The 21031-nt window shown below is 45.4% G+C and overlaps 1 protein-coding gene across 2 annotated transcripts in view; it reads right to left on the bottom strand.

Moving 5' to 3' along the window:
- tmem198b (transmembrane protein 198b) overlaps nt 1-21031 on the bottom strand; it is a 167274-nt gene that overhangs the window by 93440 nt on the left and 52803 nt on the right. The window lies entirely within an intron of this gene.

Below are 21031 nucleotides of genomic sequence, written 5' to 3' on the forward strand. Positions count from 1 at the left end.
CAACCCTAATTGCCCTGGGGGAGGTGGTGGTGAGCTGCCTTAGACTTTGTAGCAGCTTGATACAGCTGAGTGTCTTGGTGCCATCCTTACACATCCAGTGTAGCTCGTCTGCAACCACTCTGTGACATCTGTCGTCCAACAATGGGGAGGTCAACCCCTCTTTCTGCTGCCCCTCCACTTTGCCCTCGGGCAGAGATCTTTGCTGCTTTTCAGCTCCGATCAAATGGGTGAAATGCTGCCAGCGTTATGAGGTGAACAGGCTGGGCCTGTACTTATTGGAGTTTAGGAGAATGAGAGGTGATCTTATTGAATCATGCAAGATCCTGAGGGGGCTTGAAGGGTAGATGCTGAGAGGACATTTCCCCTCGTGGGGGAATCTAGAGCTGGTGGGCACCGTACCAAAATAAGGGGCCTCCCACTTAGATGGAGGTGAGGAGGAATTTCTTCTCTGAGGGTTGTTAGTGTTTGGAATTCTCTTCCACAGGAGAGCATCGGAGGCTGGGTCATTGAATATATTCCAGGCTGAGTTAGTCAGATTATTGATTGACAAGGGAGTGAAGGGTTATGGGAGTAGGCAGGAAGGTGGAGTTGAGGCCACAATCAGACCAGCCATGACCTTATTGAGTGGTGGAGCAGGCTCGAGGGGCTGAATGGCCTTCTCCTGCTCCTAATTCGTATGTTCTTACGCCTTTTCTGGATGTTACTCTTTAGAGCTCTTTTTGCCTTTGCAATTTCAAACACCTCTTCGTTTCTCTTATGGTCTGTATAGGGAATTTTTAGCGTGTGTCTCAGCATCCAGATTTCAAAGGCCTGATCTATTACCTTCCACCCGTCTTTACCTACTGTCCACATTTCTGAGGCATCCAGGAACGTGGATGGAATGTGGCACCTTATGAGTTTCATAAGCTCAGCAGTCCCAACATGCTTACAACTAAAGAAGCACTGTTTGAGGTGTAGTCACGGTAACACAGCAGCTAATTAGCATATGGCAGGATTCCCAAAAACAGCAATGTGATGGCTAATCCGCTCTGGTGACGTTGGCCAAGGGATAAGTATTATACAGGACACAGGGGAAGGGCTAACCCACTGTACTGTTCAGCTTGGGATTTTGCAGCTGAGAGGGCAAACAGGGCCTTAGCGTTTGGAGAAGTACCTTTAGCTGTGAGAAGGAAAGCTCTTGGCTAACAGTTGATCCAATAGTGAGGGGGAGGGTGAGAACCAGGCGAGTTGACATGATCGCTTCATTCATTAGCGTTCACCTCAGTTCCCACTGGTGAGTTGGACCAGGACATTTACACTCCAGATTATCATTAGTAATAATTAATTACATTCGAAAGCAGCACGCTCCAAGTGTATTTAAAGCTCTTATAATTCAGTAATTACCGTAACCTCATTAAAATCCGTTCTTTGAATCAAAATTCTGGCATGTAAGTCACATGATACAATATTGATACGGATGAAGGAGGCAGTTTGGCTCATCATGGTCTAGGCATCCATGGAGGAATAGTAATTCTCCTTCTCTTGGAATGACACAACACAGGAGGCCATTCGGTCCTTTGTGCCTGTGCCAGCTCTTTGAGCTTCTCAGTTAGCCCAATTCCACTGCTCCTTCCCCATAGCCCTGCCATTTCCCCACTACAAGCATTTATACAAATTCCCTTTTGGAATTCATTGTCAAATCGACCTCCACCACCCTTTCAAGCAATGCATTCCAGCCAGAACAACTCACTGCGTCTCCCCCTCTGATTTGTTTGCCAGTTACCTCAAACTTGTGTTCTCTCGTTACCGAGTCTCCTGCCACAGTTTCTTTCAATTTACTCTCCAAACCCCTCATAACTTTCAGCGCCTCGTCTCACACCATCCTGATTTGGAAATATAGCACCTTCACTGTCGCTGGGTCAAAATCCTGGAGCTCCCTCCCTAACAGCACTGTGGGTGTACCTACACCACATGGACTGCAGCGGTTCAAGAAGGCAGCTCACCCCCACCTTCTGGCCTCCTTCTGTGTTGTGTCATTCCAAGAGAAGGAGAATTACTATTCCTCCATGGATGCCTAGGCTCTGATGAGCCAAACTGCCTCCTTCATCCGTCTCAATATTGTACCTTGTGACTTACATGCCAGAATTTTGATTCAAAGAACGGATTTTAATGAGGTTACGGTAATTACTGAATCATAAGAGCTTTAAATACACTTGGAGCGTGCTGCTTTCGAATGCAATTAATTATTACTAATGATAATCTGGAGTGTAAATGTCCTGGTCCAACTCACCAGTGGGAATTCAGGTGCACTCTAATGAATGTAGTGACCATGTCAATTGGCCTGATCCTCGGTGTTGAATCAACTGTTAGTCAATGGCCTTCCTTCTCACAGCTAAAGTTTTTACAGAAAGCTTGACAGGCCCTGGGGACAGATCGGTTCTTTTTTTGTGTGTGTGCCATTGATTTTTTTACACCAGTCAAAACACATCCAGTCTCCCTCTCGCTTTCCATGTTAGGAGACAGGCGTTTTCACTGAAGCGATAAAGCACTTTGAAAGGTAGCTGACATTTATAGGTGATGCTCCATTTGTTAAGATGTCCGTGTTGAGAGCCTAGGGTGTGAGAGGCTCCCCTCCCCCACTCCCCCGTGAGCTAGGGGGTGTCACAATTGCACGGAAACCACAGGAGAAGTAAATACATCTGTTCAACTTAAGGGTGTTTTATCAACAGTTACTGTTATTCTAACAAAATAATTTAATCGCGGCTCAACATGTCACCCCTCAAAATGTCACAGTTGAAAAGTGCATCGTGATTTAATCACTGTCTACCTATCTCTCCAACATTACGACAGTGACCACACTTCAACATATACTTAATTGGCAGGAAAGTGCTTTGGCAGCTCCTGAGGTTGAGAAGGAGACTATATCATAGAATGATACAGCACAGAAGGAGGTTATTCAGCCCATTGTGCCTGTACCAACTATAACTAATTAATCCCACTTCCCCCCCGCCTACTCTCCCCTAGAGCCCTCAAAGACAGGCAAAATACTAAATACTCTTGAACATCCTCTTTTACTTTCTTCCCCCAGACGAGGATTTACAAATGGAAGGAGAGTTTGTAATGTAACGGAGACATACGCAAATATAACCTTCACACGAACAGAATTAAACTTATCTAAAATTAGAATTTCCTGTTTCAAAAAAACCTGTAAAACCCCTTCTCATTCACTCCCTTTGTACAGAATTCCAATAGACCCAAACCCCTCCCCATTCACTCCCACTCTACACAATCCCAACGGACCCAACCCCCTTCCCATTCACTCCCACTGTACACAATCCCAGTGAACCCAAACCTCTCTCATTCACTCCCTTTGTACAGAATTCCAATAGACCCAAACCCTTCCCCAATCACTCCCACTCTACACAATCCCAATGGACCCAACCCCCTTCCCATTCACTCCGACTGTACACAATCCCAGTGGACCCAAACCTCTCTCATTCACTCCCTTTGTACAGAATTCCAATAGACCCAAACCCCTTCCCATTCACTCCCACTCTACACAATCCCAATGGATCCAAACCTCTCCCATTCACTCCCTTTGTACAGAATTCCAATAAACCCAAACCCCTCCCCATTCACTCCCACTCTACACAATACCAATGGATCCAACCCCCTTCCCATTCACTCCCACTCTACACAATCCCAGTGGACCCAAACCTCTCCCTTTCACTCCCTTTGTACAGCATTCCAATAGACCCAAACCCCTCCCCGTATTCACTCTCATTGTACAGAATCCCAATGGATCCAAACCCCTTCCCATTCACTTCCATTCGAATCTCTGGTTGAAGCATTATAATTAAATACTGATACTCAAATGAAGTATCCCAATGATATTCCAATAGTTGACAAAGTAATGTTGAGCAGTGGGTTTTGAATGGAGCTGGATATTCCTACACTTTAGTCCTGTTCCTTACAGCTCAGGCATTGCTCCTGCAGTTGGGAATGTTTCTGATTCAATTTGATTTTGCGGAGAAACGAGTATATATCTGCCAACTCTAATCACTGTTCAGTCAATGGAATCATTATTCATCAATTACAGTTCTAGTCTGGACTGTATTGTGAATGAGAGGTTGAATGAGTTGTGGGAGACAGATTTTCAAACTAGTTATTCCTCTCTACAAATGGTTTATATTCCAAACCCAGGACAAAACCTCATTCAGTTAGGAGCCCTTTTCACTTGGCACTGTGTAAACATGGCGAAGAATGGTAAGAAACACCTGTGACAGTAAAGAAGCATTTATATGTCCCCCACATTCATAGAATCGTACCACCACTCTGCCCATCTGATCTGTGCCTGAAAGACCTGAGATGGGTCTGACCTGTGTAGTAAGGAAAGGGACTGAATGATTCCAGTCTGCCCCTGGGACCTGTCTCAGTCTGACAACGCTGGTTCATTCTGGAAACTCTGGTTATGTCTGGGAATGCTCCCTCAATCTGGGAATTCTGGTCTCAGTCTGGGAATGCTGGTTCATTCTGGGAATTCTGGTTAAATCTGGGAATGTTCCCTCAATCTGGGAATTCTGTCTCAGTCTGACAACGCTGGTTCATTCTGGAAACTCTGGTTATGTCTGGGAATGCTACCTCAGTCTGGGAATGCTCCCTCAATCTGGGAATTCTGTCTCGGTCTGGGAACACTGGCTCAATCTGGAAATTCTGGTTAAGTCTGGGAATGCTATCTCAGTTTGGGGACTCTCTCTCAGTTTGGGAAGTCTCAGTCTGGAAATGTTGATTAAGTTGTGGGATTCTGTGTCAGTTGAGGAATTCTGGCAATTCAGTCTCAGTCTGGGAATTCGGTCTCAGTCTGGGAATGCTGTGCTGATTCCAATCATAAGGTCAGAAGTGGGGATGTTCGCTGATGATTGCACAATGTTCAGCATCGTTTGCGACTCCTCAGATACTGAATCAGTCCATATCCAAATTCAGCAAGACCTGGACAATATCCAGTCTTCGGCTGACAGGTGGCAAATAACATTCACACCACACAAGTGTCAGGTAATGACCATCTCCAACAAGAGTGAATCTAACCATTAACCCTTGATGTTCAATAGCATTACCATCTCTGAAACCCCCATTATCAACATCCTGTGGATTAACATTGACCAGAAACTGAACTGGACTAGCCATATAAATACTATGGCTACAAGAGCAGGTCAGAGGCTAGAAATTGTGTGACGAGTAACTCACCTCCTGACTCCCCAAAGTCTGTCCACCATCCACAAGGCACAAGTCAGGAGTGTGATGGAATACTCCCCACTTGCCTGGATGAGTGCAGCTCCAACAACACTCAAGAAGCTTGACACCGTCCAGGACAAAGCAGCCCTGCTTGATTGCACCACATCCACAAACATCCATTCCCTCCACCACCAACATACAATAGCAGCAGTGTGTACCGACTATAAGATGCACTGCAGGAACTCACCAAGCCTCCTTAGACAGCACCTTGCAAACCCACGACCACTACCATCTAGAAGGACAAGGGCAGCAAACACATGGGAACACCACCAACTGCAAGTTCCGCTCCAAGCCACTCACCATCCTGACTTGGAAATATATTTCCGTTCCTTCACTGTCGCTGGGTCAAAATCCTGGAACTCCCTCCCTAACAGCACTGTGGGTGTACCTACACCACATGGACTGCAGCGGTTCAAGAAGGCAGCTCACCACCACCTTCTCAAGGGCAATGAGGGATGGGCAATAAAAGCTGGCCCAGCCAGCGACCCCCACATCCCGTGAATTAATTTTAAATAAGTCTGGGAATTCTGTCTCAGTCTGGGATGCTGATTAAGTCATGGAATTCTGTCTCAGTACAGGAATTCTGATTAACTCTGGGAATGCTGTGTCGGTCTGGGAATACTATCTCGGCCTCAGCCTGGAAAAGTAGCCTCACTCTGGGAACGCTGCTGAATCTAATGCAAAGTGTTGAGTTTCTGGGAGCTCATTTCGCCAATCAGAAGGCCGTGAGCATCCCCCTAGCAACAGCTTCTTAACCAATCCAAACAGGAAGCTCAAATGAACCATTAGCTTCCAGCAATCGGGTTTGAGTTGCCAAGCCAGATGGATTATCTTAGCTTGTTTAAATGTCTGAGTGCTGAACAGCCAACTCCCTGCAGCTGCGTATGTGATCAGGGAGACATGGGACATTGTAGGAACAGCAGTTTGAGTTGAGCTAGGCTGACTCTCCAGTGTCAACCCCATGGGTAGCACCCTCGCTTCTGAATCAGAAGGTTTCGTGTTCAAAACCCACTCAAGGAGGTTGAGCACGTTATCGATGCCGATAGTGTGCATTATAAATGTATTGAAGTACCTCAGAGTGCAACATGATCTATGTTGATAACTCCAGTACCTTTGTCTGATTGTCTGCATTAACCATATTGAAATGATTGTAATATTCATTGATTGTATGATGATGCACCTTGTGATCCACGTGTAAAAGTTGAATCTGATTGTACTTTTGTGATGGTGATTTTGAAATGGTTTGGAAAATTCTGTCAGATATTTTATGAATAAAGTATATTTTTCAAAAAATAGGTTATTGATGCCGATACTGCCTTGTGCAGTACTGAGGGAGTGCTATTTGGCTGAGGTGCCAGTTTTCGCCCTCTCAAGTGGATGTAAAAGATGCCGTGATGCTATTTCAAAGAAGTGCTTGGGGAGCTCTCCCCGGTGTCCTGGACCAATATTTATCCCTCCATCAAGAACACTAAATAACAGAGGATCTGGTCATTATTACATTGATGTTTGTGGGATCTTGCTATGTGCAAATTGGCTGCTGTGTTTCCTGCAGTGCAACAGTTAGGGGCTGAGGCAGCACTTCAAAACTGCTTTGGGACATAGAGATTGTGAAAGGTGCTATATAAATGCACATCCTTTGACCCCAAACCCCTGATTTTCTCCCCATGGCCCTATTTCTTGTTTTAGTTATTCACAGAATATTGGTATCACTGGGCAGTCACTGCTCCTTCCACTGACTAACAGGCTCGATTGGCCACTTCAGAGGAGAATGAAGAGTGAACATTGCCAGTGTGGCACTGCCATTTAACTGTAGCACAACGGCTATGTTATTGGACTAGTTAAACCAGAAGTCTAGACGAATGATCCAGAGAAATGAGTTCAAAGCCCATCACAGCCTCTAAAGATTTTAAATCCCATTAATTAAATAAATCTGGAATAAAAAAGTTACTACCAATAATGGTGACCATGAAACTACTGGATTGTCGTAAAAACCCCAAAATCACCAACGTACTAGTGAACGAGTTGGGATTTTAACAACAGTCTGGCAGCTTCATGGTCACTTTTACTGATGCCATTTTAAAATGTATTTTCAGTTTTCTTATCTAGGTCAATTAAAAGGTGCAGGGAACCTAGAAGAGAGGACTGAAAGAGACAAGGAGCCGGAGAAATTGGAGTGGAAAGTGCAAAATTTATTAGGAGATGGTCCCTGGAGATCAGTTATAGGGCACAGTATTGGTTGAGAGATATTCCCTAGATCTCAGTTACAAGGTGGTTTACTAATTTAGAGACTTTCCCTCAGTTAGCAGCAAGTTTAATGATTTGGAGACATTCCCTGATGCTCAGTCATACTAGAGTATTGATTTGGAGACATTCCCTGATGCTCAGTCACAGTAGGGTATTGATTTGGAGACACTCCCTGATGCTCAGTCACAATGGGGTATTTATTCTGTGCTATGAAGATTAAAAACCCTGGAAATAGCAGATTTTGTGGCAAATCTAAAGTTCTGACAGCTGCTTAAACTGTTAGCGCTCAGTGTCTGATTCATGTTTAATTAAACATTTGCAACCAAATTTATGCAGATGGAATAATGAAACAATTAATTAGTAATGAGCTTTCCTCTCAACAAATGTTCTAACAATAACAGATCCACATTTCAGCGTGATAAACACTCAGTGGTATTTGCCACATTTCCCCATGAAATGCTGTCAAAGTTCTGGAGAAGTCCCTGAGAGTGTTTCTGTATATGCTGGGACTCTCTGAAAGTCTGTCAGTATTTACAGGGATGTCTCTGGGAAGGGTAGTCACTGTTATAACATAAGAAATTTAGCAGTTAGTCAGCGCACAGCAAGCTCCCAGAAACAGAAATGTGATAAGGGACCAGACAATGCCAGGCTAGGTGGTGCTTCGTCAAATAAACTTTCCCTCAGTTAGCAATAGGGTTAATGATTTGGATAAAAACAAAAAAACTGCGGATGCTGGAAATCCAAAACAAAAACAGAATTACCTGGAAAAACTCAGCAGGTCTGGCAGCATCGGCGGAGAAGAAAAGAGTTGACGTTTCGAGTCCTCATGACCCTTCGACAGAACTTGAGTTCGAGTCCAGGAAAGAATTGGAGATGTTCCCTGATGCTTAGTTGCTCAGTTACAGTGGGGTATTGATTTGGAGATGTTTCCTGATGCTCAGGCACATGGGGTATTATTTAGAGACATTCCCTGATGCTCAGTTACAGTGGGGTATTGATTTGGTGATGTTTCCTGATGCTCAGGCACATGGGGTATTATTTAGAGACATTCCCTGATGCTCAGTTACAGTGGGGTATTGATTTGGTGATGTTTCCTGATGCTCAGTCACAGAGGGGTATTGATTTGGAGACATTCTTTAAGGAGAATTTTAAAGGAGGAGAGGTTTAGAGGGGGAAATCCAGAATTCACGGCCTAGACGGCTGAAGGCACAGCTGCCAAAGGCGGAGCAAAGGAAATTAGGGATGGGCCTGGAACGGGGTGCCAATGAGGGCGGTGGAAGTGGAGACCATTAATGGTTTCTAAAGGGAATTGGATGGGCACATGAGGGAAATAAACTTACAGGGACAGAGCGGGGGAATGGGACTGACTGGATTGCTCTACAGAGAGCTGGCATGGAATCGATGGGCTGAATGGCCTCCTCTATGCCATAACGACTCTGTGACAATCCGTTAGCGTTGGCTGAGAGCGAAATATTGACCCGGACACGGGGATAACTCCCTTGCACTTTAAAATCCTGCTCTGGAATCTTTTACATCCACCTTCTCAAGGGTAATTAGGAATGAACAACAAAAGTTGGCCTCGCCATTGATGCTCACATCCCATGAGTGTTGGAGCCTCAGTTTAGCATCTCATCCTGTAGTCGCTATAGTTGCTATACGTCCATCTTTGTGTTCTGTCATAGAGCACAAGTTGAAAGGCATTAAGAACATTGTCCAGAGAACATTGCAGTCTCAATGGTTAAGGTGATTGGCAAATAAAACAATGGCAACATGGGGAATTTTTTTTTGGTGCAGTGAGTGCTTAGGATCAGGAATGCACTGCCTGAGAGTGTGGTGGATACAGGTTCAACTGAGGCTTTCAAAAGGGAATTGGATAATTATCTAAAAAGCAAAAAATTGCAGGGCTACTACAGAAAAGGCGGGGGAGTGGCATTAGCTGAGTTGCTGTTGCAAGAGACTCAGCATGGACACAATAGGCTGAAGGGCCTCCTTCTGTGCTACAACCATTTGATGATTCTATGATTAATACAATGGGTGGAATTTTGGCTATGCTCCTGTTGTAATAAGCCTTTAAGGGATAATCAGCATGACATCACTAGAAATGTGTCATGTGATCCAGTCTTAGTTTCACTTTTGCTTTGAGAAGAGCACACGCAAACACGGCTCTGGTGCCTTTAAGCTTTCTACCAGTGTAAAACTGTTCTTGTGTGCCTAGCCTTAATAAAGGAACCCACAACGTGTTTACCCCAATCCCTTATGAGTGATTGGTGCCTTGTGTCTTATAGGGTAATTAAGCCCAAGGTATTTTTTTATATTCATTCATGGGATGTGGGTGTCGCTGGCTAGGCCAGCATTTATTGCACGTCCCTAATTGTCCTTGAGAAGCTGGTGGTGAGCTGCCTTCTTGAACTGCAGCAGTCCCTGTGGTGAGGTATTGTATCATTATAATAACGTGACAGCTCCCCTTGTACTGGACAGGGGTGAAGGCCATGAGATCCTCAGCTGATTTCCAGTTTGTGCCTGCCCTTGCCTGAATCTCCCACCTTCAAACCCCGTCACCTGAATAGGCTGTGTTTATGAGGAAGCTGAATGCATTTGAACATTGCATGCACCCTGTTCTTACAACATGGAGACCAGGGAGAGAAGACAGGAGCAGGAAGAGTCCATTGGGCCTCTCGAGCCTGTTTTGACCCTCAGTGAGATCATGGCTGATCTGCATCATAACTGCGTCTACCCAACTTGGTTCCGTAACCCTTTATACCCTTACCCGACAAAAATCGATCAATGTCTGGTTGAAACTTTCAGCATCAACAGCTTGTTGGGGGAGTGAGTTCCAGGTTCCCGGTCCCCTTTTTGTGTGAAGAGGTGTTTCCTGACATCACCTCCGAATGATAAAAACAAAAAACTGCGGATGCTGGAAATCCAAAACAAAAACAGAATTACCTGCAAAAACTCAGCAGGTCTGGCAGCATCGGCGCAGAAGAAAAGAGTTGACGTTTCGAGTCCTCATGACCCTTCGACAGAACTGCCTTGAATGTTAAGATTCTGGATATCGCCCCCTACCCGCCCCAGCAGAAGGTAGAGTATCCTTTAGTCGAAACCCTCGGGACCGATTGCACTTTGGATTTCAGTTTGGCTTTCGGATACCACATATAAACTTACATTACAATAGCCTGGGCCTAGGCTAACTATAGCCTAAAGTAAATAAAATGGCTAGAAAAGTAAGATGCATCACTGAATAATAAATGCAGAGGTACCTGTAATAAGTTCCTTTTTGACATGATCATCACAAAAATTGCAACATCAACAGGGCAGATAAACATCTAGACTTCCCATGATTAGTGTCGATGAGGTACAAAAAAAGTACAGCTTTCGCAATTACAGGTAAAGGATACTCGACCTGTATCTACGCGATGAATCATCTTAAACACCTCGATTATATCACCCCCAATCTCCTACAGGCACAGAGCCATATAGCGCGGAGGGAGACCTAGGCCTGACCTGCCTTTGGTAATGAGGTCCAATTATCCTCACTCCACCTCCCTGCTCTTTCCGCAAGGTGCAGCAAGTTTTTCCTTTCCAAATACTTGTCCAGTTTCCTCCTGTAAGTTCCCGCAGTGTTTCCAGGACACCAGCCGCAAGCTGCCTGAGTTGTTTGTCATTGTGTTGCCTCCAGTTCTTTTGCCAATTATCTTCAATCCTAAACTCAAGGGAGCGCCAGCCTAGTTTATACAATCTGTCCTCAGATTTTAAACCTTTTAGTCCCAGAATCCTTTCGGCGCTACTTTTGATTGACCCATGACTGTGAACACACATTACCCCACCTTCAAACTCTTGGTCAGAATGGGCTGTGTTCATTTAAAAGCGGAAATATATTTGAACATTGCAAACCGGTCTGTCCTTGCAAATTAAGAGACAAAGTTCTGCAGGCACAGAATTTGCAGATGTTCTGTTTCACATCCGGCAGCTCTTAGCTTGTAATTATACAGTAGCTTCAGGACTTGGGTAAAGTGTGTCACAGCCACTGAAATACTTTTGAAATGTCACTATTGTTTTGTTGGAAAACACAGCAGCCAATTAGTATGTAGCAAATTAGGGGACATGGTAGTGCATTGGTAATGTCACTGGGCTAGTAATCCAGAGTGCTAGGCTAATACCTTAGGGACATGGGTTCAATCCCACCACAGCAGCAGGTGGGATTTAAATTCAATTAATAAAATCTGGAATGTAAAGCCAACCATCAGTAATGTTGACAAGGAAGCTATCACTGATTGTTGGTTCACTAAAAGGAAATCTGCCATCCCTACCTACTCCAATCCTCAATAATGTAATTGACTCTTAACTGCCCTCTGAAATGGTCTAGTAAGCCACTCAGCTCAAGGGCAATTAGGGATGGACAATAAATGCTGGCTGATGCCCAGAAGCAATCTCCCACAAATGGGAATGACCTAACAAACATTGCACAAAACATTGGAGACAACTCCCCTGCTATTCTTTGAATTGTGGCATTGGAGTCTTTTATGTCCACTTGAGAGAGGAGACGGGGTCTCAGGGTTTAACACCTTATCCGAAAGACAGCTTGAACCAGGTGCTCCTCCTTAGCTCAATGGGTTGCACTCTTGCCTTTGAGTCGAGAAGGTTGTGTGTTTAATTCCAACTCCAGAGACCTGAGTGCATAACCCAGACTGGTGCTCCCAGTGCAGTACTGAGGGAGTGTTACACTGCCAGAGGTGCTGCTTTTCATGTGAGATGCTAAACCAAGGTCTCATTTGCTGTCTCAGGTGAATGTAAAAGATCTGATGGCCAATATTTTGAAAGAGAACAGGAGTTCTCCCCACTGTGTGTGTGTGGATCAACATTTATCTCTCAATCAGCATCATGAAAAGAATTGATTATCTGGGCATTATCGCATTGCTGTTTGTGGGATCTTGCTGCGCACAAATTGACAGGCACGCTACAACTTCAAAAAGTACTTCATTGGCTGTAAAATGCTTTTGGACATCCTGAGAGTGTGAATGGTGCTGTGGAAATACAAGTTATTTCTCTCTTAGCACTGAATGGATAGGCTAGGGTTGCTTTCCTTAGAGCAGAGAAGGCTGAAGTGGGACCTGATAGAGGTATACAAAATTACGAGGGGCATAGATGGGGTAGATGGGAAGAAACCTTTCCCCTTAGCGGAGGTGTCAATAATCAGGGGGCATTTAAGGAAAGGGGCAGGAGGTTTAGAGGGGATTTGAGAAAAAAATCTTATCATCCAGAGGGTGGTTGGAATCTGGAACACACTGCCTGAGGGGGTGGTAGAGGCAGGAACCCTCACAAGTGTTTAGATGAGCACTTGAAACGCCTTAGCATACAGGGCTATGGACCAAGTGCTGGAAAATGGGATTAGAATAGATAGGGGCTTGATGGCTGTCACGGACACGATGGGCCGAAGGGCCTGTTTCTGTGCTGTATAACTCCATGACTCTATGAAGGCCCCAAGAGAAGACTGAGAGGGTGACCTGATAGAGGTCTTTACAACTCTTAAAGCTGTTTGATAGAACAGATGCAGAGAACGTGCTCTCCACTTCTGGGGGAGACTGAAACCAGAGATAATAAAAATAAAATAGTCACTTATAAACTCATTAGGGAATTCAGGAGAAACTTCTTTACCCAGAGAGCTGTGTGAAATGGGGAACTCGCTACCACAGGGAATGGTTGTGGCGAACGGCATCAATATATTTAAGGGGGAGATAGATGTGTAGATGAGGGAGAAGGGAATTGAAGGGTATGCTGATAGGAGGAGATGAAGAGGGGTGGGGGGGAGGCTCATGTGGAGCATTAACACCAGCATGCAGGGCCAAATGGCCTGTTTCTGTGCTATATAAATTTGATATAACCCTCTTGAAGCAGCTGTGTGATAAGGGGTTGTCACCCAGAGGCAGCCTGTGAATGAAGACTCATTGCATTCAGTGAATGAGACAGTCACAATGGATAGGGACATTGCTGCAGGCTTAAATCTTAAGGGTGACACACTAACAGTGACAACAATGATTAGGTATAAAGTGAATGACAGCTCGAGACATTTCTTGAGTTAAAAGTGCAGTTAGGCTGATGTAACTAATTGTTTTGCACTGTGTGCCTCCCATGAACCTCCCTTACAAGTGCACAGGAATGGGAACTGGAGCATTTCTGTGCAGCCTCCGTATGTTACTGTTTTACACCTGACTCTATACCAAGATGAGCTTGTACATAGAGCAGATGGAGGTTATTCCAGTCCCTGAAAGAACTTTGCAATTAAGCCTCCCTCTCACCCCCACTCTTTTCCCACAGCTCTGCAAATATTTATTTTTCAAGTATATTTCCCAATTCCCTTTTAAAAGTTCCTATTGAATCTGCTTCCAATGCCCTTTCAGGCAGTGCATTCTAGGTCACAACAGCTTCCTGTGTAAGAATGTCAGTCTTTCAGACTCTTGTCCCATTCCGGACAGGTGAGCACAGAAATCTGGGCTGGCACTCCCAGTGTAGTACTGGGGGAGTGCTGCACTGACAGAGGTGCTGTCTTTCAGATGAAATTTTAAACCAAGTCTCCAACTGCCTCCAGATGGACATAAAAGACCCCATACCACCATTCTGAAGAAGAGCAGGGGAGTTCTCCCCAGTATCTTGGCCAATCCCTCAACACACATCACAAAAACATATTTAAGTGAATACTTTATCATTATATAGCTTCGGTATGTAGGTAATAACCCTTTTGGTGTATTTGGGTATCTGGTCATTAACACATTGCTGTCTGTGGGAGCTTGCTGTGCACAAATTGGCTGCTGTATATCCTACATTACAAAAAAATAATTCAGTTAGTATGCAGGTACAGCAAGTAATTAAGAAGGCTAATGGAACGCTATCCTTTATTATGAGAGGGATTGAACATAAAAGTAAGGATGTTATGCTTCAGTTAGGGCATTGGTGAGACCACATCTCGAATACTGTGATAAAAGCAAAATACCTTTGGTGCTGGAAATCTGAAACAAAAACAAAAATACCTGGAAAAACTCAGCAGGTCTGACAGCCTCTGCGGAGAGGAATACAGTGGACGTTTCGAGTCTGTACGACTCTTCTTTAGTTCTGTTGAAGAGTCATACGGACTGGAAACGTTCACTGTATTCCTCTCCGCAGATGCTGTCAGACCTGCTGAGTTTTTCCAGGTATTTTTGTTTTTGTTCCTGAGTACTGTGTGCAGTTTTGGTCTCCTTATTTAAGGAAGGATGTAAATATGTTGGACGCGGTTCAGAGGAGGTTTACTAGATTGATACCTGGAATGAACAGGTTGTTTTATGAGGAAAGGTCGGACAGACTGGGCTTGTTTCCACTGGAGTTTAGAAGAGTGAGGGGTGACTTGATTGAAGTATAGAAGATCCAGAACGGCCTTGACATGATGGATGTGGAAAGGTGAGTCCTGAACTATGGGGCACTGTTTTAAAATTAGGGGCCGCCCTTATAAGACAGAGATGAGGAGAAATTTTTTCTCTCAGAGGGTTGTGTGACTTTGGAACTCTCTGCCTCAGAAGGTGGTGGAGGCGGGGTCATTGAATATTTTAAAGGCAGAGGTAGATAGATTCTTGTTCGGCAAGGGAATAAAAGGTTATTGTGGGTATTTGGGAATGTGGAAATTGAAACACAAACAGATCAGCCACTCCACCCTGCTCTCTTGCCCACATGGCTGACCTTGGCCTGCTGCATTGTTCCAGTGAAGCCCAACACAAACTGGAGGAGCAGCACCTCATCTTCCGACTAGGCACTTTACAGCCTTCTGGAGTGAATATTGAATTCAACAACTTTAGGTCTTGAACTCCCTCCTCCATCCCCACCCCCTTTCTGTTTCTTCCCTCTTCCTTTTGTTTTTTCCAATAATTTATATAGATATTTCTTTTCCCACCTATTTCCATTATTTTTAAATCTTTTGTGCGCCCCCCCCACCCCCACTAGAGCTATACCTTGAGTGCCCTACCATCCATTCTTAATTAGCATATTCATTTAGAGAATATCACCAACTTCATCACCTCTGTGTTCTTTTGTTCTTTTGTCTGTGACATCTTTTGATGATCTGCTCCTATCACTGCTTGTTTGTCCCTACAACCACAACCGCCCCCCCACTTCTCTCCCCCCACCCAACCGCCCCCCCACCACCCCCCCGCCCCCCACCCCCCCCCCCCCCCCCCCCCCCCACACACACACACACACACACACACACACACACCTTAAACCAGCTTATATTTCACCCTCTCCTTGGATTCACCTAGTTCTGTTGAAGGGTCATGAAGACTCGAAACGTCAATTCTTTTCTTCTCCGCCAATGCCGCTAGACCTGCTGAGTTTTTCCAGGTAATTCTGTTTTTGTTTTATGATCTTATTGAATGTCGGAGCAGGCTCAAGGGGTCGAATGGCCTACTTTTGCTCCTTTTCATATTTCTGTATGTTCGCATTGGCTGTAAAGTGCTTTTGGATGTCCTGAGAGTGTGAAAGGTGCTATAGAAATGCAAGTCTTTCTTCTTTGTACTGAGTCACTATATTTTTTATTGAAGTTATTTTTGTAATTATGCTAATGACTCTTTGAGGGTTTATTGTACATCTTTGTTTTTGGGATGTGAGCTATCCTTGCAAGTCTGCATTCTTTACCCACCCCTATAGAAGTGAACCTTCCCCTCGAAAGGCTCCAGTTATCATGCGTTGGTGCTCCCATGAGGTGATTACACCTCCTCGTGTTGCATAAGCTCTTTGACTGGGTAAGGAAAGAGTAAGGATTTATAATGAGTTATGAGTGGACCTCTCTTGCCTTTGAGTTGGAGGATGCGGTAGAGATTGGCAAGAGACCTTCCCAAGATGAGGACATTAGGATTAGGTGACCAATCGTTTGGTCAAACAAGTAGGTTTTTAAGGACCGTCTTAAAAAGAGGAGAAGAGAGAGAGAGAGAGGCAGAGAGGTTTAGGGAGGGAATTCCAGTGCTTAGGACCCAGACAGCTGAAGGCACAGCCACTAATGATGATGCGATGAAAATCGGGGATCTGCAATAGCTCAGAATTTGAGGAGCACAGAGATTTTGGAGGATTGTAGGAGTTTTACTGAGATAGGGAACAGCAAGGCCATGGAGGGATTTTTAACAAGGGAATTTTAAAATAGAGATATTCGGGGATCAGGAGTCAATGTAGGTCACCAAGTACAGCAGGCAGTGGGCGAGAGGGACAAAGTAGGTATGTGTCCGGTGCCACTGTCTGTTCTCTCTGAAAAATTAGTTATCTTGCCAATAACTGGCCAGAACACTCATGAGTTAGTCTCCTCTTCCTGAGCTGGATTTACACAGAACTCGTAAAACTCGTCACACCCTACAACACACAGCCCCTGATCACACAAATCCCCTTACAACACCTCCCACACGACTGTCAGAATGTCTTTCCTCTTCCAGCTCAAAACACAGTAGGTTACAATTAGCACTTCAATAGTCTCAGTGTAATTACTGTTTTGTTTTGCGAATGTGGTGAGATTGGGAGCTCCTCAGCACTCAAATACCTACCCTGAAATCATGCGCTAATTCATTTTTAAACAGCCTCAGAGCCACTTAAAGCAACACTGCCCTGACTCTGTTACATGTAGGACATCTGACCAGAAAAATAAGTGTTGAAACAATTGCAGGTAGACCCACAGACATAGTCAAGATGGGAGGTGGGTGTTACTGGCAAGGCTGACATTTTTTGCTGACCTCTAATTGCCCTTGAACTAAGTGACTTGCTAGACTATTAAGAGTCACATTGCTGGTCTGGGGTCACATAAGGATGTGAGATTTTCCTCCCAGATAAGTTTTTTTTTTCACAATTTCAGATTTATTGAATTTAAGTTCCACCAGCTGCAGTGGGATTTGAACCCATGTCCCCAGACCATTAACCTGAATCACTAGTCCAGTGACATGACCACTAGGTCACCATCTCCCCAGTTCACTATATGTCCGCATTCACTCTCATTCTGCAGAATTGCAATTGCAAGAAAGACAGAAACACAGAAAGACAAAACAAAAACAAAAATAGCTGGAAAAACTCAGCAGGTCTGACAGTATCTGCGGAGAGGGACACAGTTAACATTTTGAGTCCGAATGACTCTTCATCAGAACTAAGGAAAAATAGAAAAGAGGTGAAATATAAGCTGGTTTAAGGAAGGGTGGGACAGGTAGAGCTGGATAGAGGGCCAGTGATAGGTAAAGATAGCCAAAAGGTGTCATAGACAAAAGGACAAAGAGGAGGTGATATTAGCTAAGAAATGTGCTAATGGTGACATTAAGGGTGGAAACCAGGACGAGCAAGAGACAGATAGCCCTAGTGGGGGTGGGGTGAAAGAGTTCATGATCTAAAGTTGTTGAACTCAATATTCAGTCCGGAAGGCTGTAAAGTACCTAGTCAGAAGATGAGCCTTCTGGACTGAATATTGAGTTCAACAACTTTAGATCATGAACTCTCTCCTCCTTCCCCACCCCTTTTCCGATCCTCCTTTTTCCAATAATTTATATAGATTTTTCTTTTCCCACATATTTCCAATATTTTTAAATGTATTTCCATCCATTGTTTTATCTCTACCTTTTAGCCTATTTCGATTCCTCCCCCACCCCACCCCCACTAGGGCTATCTGTACCTTGCTTGTCCTGCTTTTTACCCTTAATGTCACCTATTAGCACATTTGTTAGTTAATATCACCACCGTCAACACCTCTCTGTCCTTTTGTCTATGACACCTTTTGACAATCTCCACCTATCACTGGCCCTCTATCCAGCTCTACCTGTCCCCCCCGCCCGCACTTAAACCAGCTTATATTTCACCTCTTTTCTATTTTTCCTTAGTTCTGATGAAGGGTCATTCGGACTCAAAACGTTAACTGTGTTCCTCTCTGCAGTTGCTGTCAGACCTGCTGAGTTTTTCCAGGTATTTTTGTTTTTGTTCTAGATTTCCAGCATCCACAGTATTTTGCTTTTATCTATAGACAGAGAACAAACTTGCATTTCGTAGCTCTCTCATCTCCCAGCCAAAAGGTTGTGGTTTCAAATCCTCACCCCAGAGACTTGAGGACAAAGGTCAAAACTAGTGCCAGTGCAGTACTGAGGGAGGACAGATGACTAAAGGTTGGTCAAAGAGGGATGTTTTAAGGGACATCTTAGGAGGCAAGAAAAATGGAGAGGTTTAGGGGGGGAATTCCAGAGCTTAGAGAACACATATCCCTCTCCCTCCCTCTCCCCTTCTTTGAACTTGGATATAGTAACCTAATAGCCACGGTACAAGTCTTGTAACTTAGAGGAAATGAGTTCATAACAAATTGGGAAAATTGATTAATTGGAGAGTTGTGGACGAGTAACATAGTAAGTACTGAGCGTAGAAGCAACTCCAGAGTGGCCTTGATCACCTGAGGGATGGGAGGAGTCAGAGAGGAGCTTCCCAGCTCTTCTGTTCCTCAAAATTGGCCTGGGCTTTTAATATGTCTTTTCATCTCTCTCAGGAGTATAAATGGTCCTAGGTTGAGGGGGGACCATGTATATATTGTGACACACAACATGTCCACCATCGACGAGGCACAAGTTAGGAGTGTGATGGAATACTCTCCACTTGCCTGCATGAGTGCAGCTCCCACAACACTCAAGAAGCGCGACACCATCCAGGACAAAGCAGCCCCACTTGATTGGCACACCACCCACAAACATTCACTCCCTCTGCCACCGACGCACAGTAGCAACAGTGTGTACCATCTAAAGGTACACTGCAGCACTCATCAAAGCTCCTTCAACCTTCCAAACCCATGACCACTACCATCTAGAAGGATGAGGGCAGCAGATAGATGGGAACACCACCACCTGGAAGTTCCCTCCAAGCCACTCACCATCCTGACTTGGAAATATATTTCCGTTCCTTCACTGTCGCTGGGTCAAAACCCTGGAACCCCCTCCCTAACAGCACCGTGGGTGTACCTACACCACATGGACTGCAGCGGTTCAAGAAGGCAGCTCACTACCACCTTCTCAAGGGACAATTAGGGATGGGCAATAAATGCTGGCCCAGCCAGCGAAGCCCACGTCCCGTGTAAAGGGTATTAAAAAAACGCAAGCCCTCACAGTGCAGGCGTAGGATAGGATTGTTGGATCTTTTAGCTGAGCACCATTGTTTCTACGTTAACAATTGTGCTAAAATCCCAACTGTTTCATCACAGTCCTTCAGGGAGAGAGAAACCTGCCATTCCTACCTGCGGGACACAAGTCTCTTACCACGCGGTGACACCTAATGCCCTCAAGATGACAGGGGCAGGGCAATAAATGCTGCTCTTGCCAGCGTCTCTCACATCCCGACGGCAAATAAATAAGAAAACAAATATGATTTATGCAAAACGCCTCCCTGGAGTAATACTTCAAGCTGAGAGAACGGTTTATTGGCGAGTCATAAATTAATTTTGGATGCCAGCTATAATGATCTGGAACGCGCTGCCTGAAAGGATGGTGGAACGAGGTTCGTTATTAATTCTCAGAAGGGAATTGGATAAACACTTGAAGGAGAAAAATTTGCACGGCGATGGGGGAGAGAGAGAGAGAGAGAGAGCTCGGGGCTTTTTCAAGAGGGCCGGCAAAAGCACAAAGGGCCAAACGGTCCCTTTTCTGTGAAGATTCTACGGGCGGGATTTTCGGGTCATCGGGCAGGCCCAGGAGGGGCCGGGAAAGGGTGCACCGCCTGCGCCTGCCCGCGATCGGCCCCCTCGACCGCGATTTCAGGCTGGCTGGGTGGCCAATTAACGGCCACCCAGCATGAAAGGTGCACTGAGAGGCCCAGCGCTGCCGTGGGTGGGGGGGGCGGTGGAGGTGGGTGGGAGGGGGGTGTCGGGTGGAGGAGGGTGAGCTCTGAAGTTCTGAAGTCAACGTGGGCGCGCAGGGGGTGGTGCGCAATGGAAGCTTCCTGAAGGCCGAGAGATGCCCCGTGGATGAGGTTTCCTCCAAAACTCAAAGGCCGCCTGGCCGATTCACCCGCCCGCCAACCGTGAGGTTGGACGGGCAGCACAAAATCTCTCCCAGTTAACGCTCTAACGGGCCTTAATATGGCCACCTCATTGTTGGCGGGTGCGCTGCCAACTCTGGCGCTAGCCCGCCGACTGAAATATCGCGTGAGTGCGCGATGGCGCCGAGACGCTCCCCCGACATCATCGTGCGCTATTTTACGCCCGATCGGTTCGGGGGGATGGTGGGGGGTGGTAGGGGCCAGCCCACCCACCCACAGGACGTCAAATTCTGCCCTGTGATTCTTTGTCACGTTTGGTACACAAAAAGAAAAACCATCGGGCCCCTTTTTGCGGAGCGGCTCGGTCTAGATCTGCCGAGGATCTTCCAGAGCGTTTGGCAAAGCCGGTGTGAGCCGGTTTGAATGTTGTCCACCAGGGCAACCCTGTCACCCGGGATTTCGGCACACGCGGTCTCTTTAGAAAACCCGGTGGCTCCCCAAACGCGTTGCCACGAAAGAATGACCCGGC

This window comes from Carcharodon carcharias, chromosome 12 (genome assembly GCF_017639515.1).
Source record: "Carcharodon carcharias isolate sCarCar2 chromosome 12, sCarCar2.pri, whole genome shotgun sequence".
Lineage (NCBI taxonomy): Eukaryota > Metazoa > Chordata > Chondrichthyes > Lamniformes > Lamnidae > Carcharodon > Carcharodon carcharias.